Source organism: Triticum dicoccoides, chromosome 3B (genome assembly GCF_002162155.2).
Source record: "Triticum dicoccoides isolate Atlit2015 ecotype Zavitan chromosome 3B, WEW_v2.0, whole genome shotgun sequence".
Taxonomy (NCBI): Eukaryota; Viridiplantae; Streptophyta; class Magnoliopsida; order Poales; family Poaceae; genus Triticum; species Triticum dicoccoides.
Window position 1 is genome coordinate 485807192 of NC_041385.1, and position 4033 is coordinate 485811224.

The following is a 4033-nucleotide window of genomic DNA, read 5'->3' on the forward strand; positions in this document are numbered from 1 at the left end:
TAAATCATTGTTAATTAAAATTGGCTTTGATATACCTTGTGATCCGGGTGGATCAATTACTTGAGCACTTTATGTCTAGCTTAATGGCTTTAAAGAAAGCGCTGCCTGGGAGACAACCGGCAGTTTTAGAGAGTCATTTACTTCTATTGTGTGCTTTTACAAAGTTTAAAAACATAAAAACATAGAGGGGAACCTAAAACTTTTTCAAAAAGAAAAGTGAAAGTGAGAGAGATGAGCATTGTTAAAGTGGGAGCTAGCTTGAACTTTGTTCATGCCCATAGAAACTTTGTGAATCTTAATTACAGAAACTTTTCAACAAAAATATTTATCCCCTTGTACAAATCCATTGTATTATAAAAATAATGTGCCAAGATTTGCCTTTAGGATGATTAGATTGTTCATTTGGTATGTGCGGCGCAAAAACATAAACTTTTGTCGTAGTGCGTGAATTTACATTTTTTTATTGGAACATGCAAAATTCTGAAATTTTTACACAGTACTGCTAGGCAAACTGTTTATTTTGTCCTAATTTTTCAAAAGTTTTGGAGTTAGAGAAGTATGGTGAGAGTTCACATTGCTACAGACTGTCCTGTTTAAGACAGATTTTGTCTTCGATGCATTGTTTTGCTTGTTTTGATGGAACTACGGACTGTATCGATGGTATAAGCCAAGGAAAAATTATAATACAGTAGGGATAATCCAAAAATAAAATATGAATGGGTTTGCAACAATACTTAAAGTAGTGATTTTCTTTATTATACTAACTAGATGACACCCCGCGCATTGCTGCGGGAATGTTGCTTCAAAAACATTTCATTAAACAGGGAAATGCTTGTTAGCAATGATACGGTTGAATGAACATAGCATAAGTGATAATTTCTAAATAACTTAATGGATTGTGGGATGCTAACAATAAAATGCAATATTGTTAAATAAAATCTGATCTGAGGCCAAGTTCATAGCAATGCAAGAGTATCCTATGAAGAGAATGAACTCTTGCCACTGCGGTGGTAGGTGTACATATACTTTTAGTCGTGGTGGGGTGCTAGATTTGGAGTTCGATGGCGTGTTCGGGGTGTTGCCCCGGTCTGATTCGTTCAATGGTAACGGCTTTACTTTTGGTGAGCCACCTTGGAGGTCCGCAAAGCTGCATATCAGCGATGGAGCCGCGTCGAGCTCGGGTGAGGTGGTGATTCGTCATTCTTTTCTTTGGTGGCTGCTGTGGTGGTGCCGGAGGCAGTTGACGAGCGTTGATGTCAAGCTCCGAGATGTTCTGCTATCTTTTCAGTTTTGTCATGTCAGTCTTTACGTGTTTTGTACTTTGTTCTTTATGATATGAATGAGACACGTATTACCATGCAAAAAAAAGGTGCTTTTAACAAAAATGATTGCTGATAAAGTACTGGGAATAAACTAAGTGTTCCATAGGTAAAGCCGGTTGACATACCCTACTGGCCAAAGGTAACACAACGAAGATCATCTCTACAATATGAAAATGGAACTACATTGACTATAATTATAATAAATAAGACCTCAAGGCGTTACTCCCTCCATTCCACTTTCTTAGGCATAGAAAACCAATCTCAGGGACGAACTACCAAGACCCGAGGAGAGAAAGACCGGTTGGATAGATAGTAGTAATTCGATCCAAATTGTGTCAAATCCTCGACTCCAACGCCTCGTTTGGCCTCAGAGATGTGCACACTGCTCTCGGTCAGCCATTCCTGCATTCCAATGAAATTAACAGCAAGCATTCATATAGTCTCTGTGGCTTGACTTGCTGCTGCAACATATTGGTGAAGGTAGCTAGGATACATTCTTTTGTAGTTGCTTTGTCTGCCTCATAGCCTGATAATGAGCAGCAAGCATACATTTATTTTATGTTCAGCATCAGAACAAAACAATTGATGGAAAAAAATACAACAAATTTTGCTCTGTCAATGTCGCCGAGATTGTCTTGCACTGTAAACGTACTTGGCTAGGTCCATGTGATGTGCGCTCAGCTGCTGTAGCTGTTGGCTGTAGTTGTAGATTGGCTGTTGTTGTAGTACAATTTAGCTTAGCATTTTGACTGTTTTGTGATATGAATGTAATCATGATTTTGGAAGCAATACCAAAAAGAAGAAAAAAGGTGTCTACTGATTTGGAGTGTCCATATCTAACCTGAAGGGTGTAATCTTCAGTTCTGTTTCTACCAGGGACAGGAAAATATTTTCTGAAGTTCCCTTGCTTAGTAATGTTGAATGTTGTCTTATGATTTGGACTGTCAAATTCAGTTCTCTAAACTGGAAAGCTCCAGGGGAGAAATTCCTATGCCATTTAACACACACAAAAACAAACAGAAGGTCTGTACTCATCAATTGAAATGAGGTTAGTAGAGGCATTGTTGTAAAATTTCAGCAAAGAAAGGAAGCAAGGCATCATGATTATCAGTCAAACATGTGTATGACTTGTCCAAAAACAAAAAACACATATACCTTCACAGTTGCGTGTGTGTGTGTCTGTGTACGGAATAATTTTCAGTAACAAAGGAAAATAAGAATAATGTTCAGATTAGACTGCACCAAGTAACACATCACTTCGAAATTGCTTGAACAATTTTGTTTACCAACCAGCATGCAATGTTTATAATCTGTCCATCAGAAGCATGAAATAAGAAAGTGACTTCAGTACAATTTTCAGGAAAGAAGCAAGATAATTTATTGCGCCTTGTGTATCTTTAAGAAAAATAATTTGAGAGGGATAGAGAGGCTACTTACAGAACGTCAGGGCACATCAAAGCTAAAAATCATGGGGGACAGCTTGTTTCCTGTCAACCCAAGATATGGTAAAATGAAGATATCCACATGCATAAGTTTTCCTGGATGTTAAATGATAAATTTAGTAGCTTCATAACATTTTAACACATCAAAATATGACACACGGCACTGAAAACACAACAAAGTTGTAATACATCAAAGACACTTACTTTGGGATGGAGGGAGTATATTGGAGAAACATGACGACTTCTTTTCTACTGCGTCTATCCTAAATGAGAAGAAACAGATCAGTTTCGTACATAGTAAAAGTGATTTGCTAATCTAAATTGCAAAAACCTGAGGGAAGTCTGTATCCAATTCCATGATACTCTTTCTGGTCAGGTAATCCAGTATCTGCCAACTACTATTCTCTCAACCACATCCTGAACACCACGCCCTTGTCTGATTTTAGAGTTTAAACTCTAGCATCAACATATTATCCCTATTAGAAATGGATATAATCAATCGTACAATAAACACACACAAAACAGAAAATAATATGGGAACCAATCATCCGTGATTTTTTCTCGGATGAGAAAAGTTGTGTTGAGAAGAAGAAATAAGAAGTACTGTGAAACGTGAAAGCCTGATTTTCCATATTAGCATTGTAGGCTTTTTGCATATGCAAGTCGCAGCAAAGAACAATCTGGACAGACGGGATTAGCAGAAGACCTGCGTAACAACGAAATCAATCCGAGCAGCAGTAGTCCTATGAAGCAAATCATCGAGCACCTTTCGACCCAACCTGCAGTCTGAGAAAATCATAAAAATAAGATCAGAGATGGTAAAAATCAGTGTGGCTAATATTAGGGGGAGTACAACTTCCAGAGTAGAGGACGGTCCAGAGTGGATGACGATGGCAGCATAGACGGGTTTTTAAACGCGGGTGCAGCAGTAATTTTTCCGCATTTGTAGGGTAATGGAGGGCGATCTATAGAGGCCATGAATGGCGATCTATAGAGGCCATGAATGCTGCAGTGCCTTGGGCCGTTTCAGTTTTTCATGGGCACTTGTGGCCGGCAGAGCATATGTCGTGCAGTCGAAAGGATAGCGGCAGCAATAGGGTAGTAGCGGGAAGGTCAATCAACAGGCGAGTTAATGCGCACCTGTGGCCGGGGAGCGTCGGAGGTGGCGGCGGCCGTGACGGAGACTGGCCTGGAGCCCTGCCCGCCGTGACAGCGGCGGAGGTGACCTGGACCAGTAAATCGGCTGAGCGGGCGATTGCTTCCGGGCCT

The 4033-nt window shown here is 39.9% G+C and overlaps 1 long non-coding RNA gene across 8 annotated transcripts; it reads right to left on the bottom strand.

The window, feature by feature from the left end:
* Window positions 1–1370: 1370 nt before the first annotated feature.
* LOC119276675 lies at window positions 1371–4033 on the bottom strand. 8 transcript variants are annotated; one of them, XR_005136736.1, is made up of 7 exons: window positions 3905–4033; window positions 3471–3550; window positions 2969–3240; window positions 2760–2860; window positions 2164–2632; window positions 1975–2036; window positions 1371–1848 (listed from the first exon to the last, which is right to left on the bottom strand). It is a non-coding gene; the product is annotated as an uncharacterized LOC119276675 (long non-coding RNA). The 8 variants fall into 8 exon arrangements; XR_005136735.1 differs by having other exon boundaries at window positions 1371–2632; window positions 2969–3027; window positions 3096–3220; XR_005136731.1 differs by having other exon boundaries at window positions 1371–2632; window positions 2969–3022; window positions 3096–3240.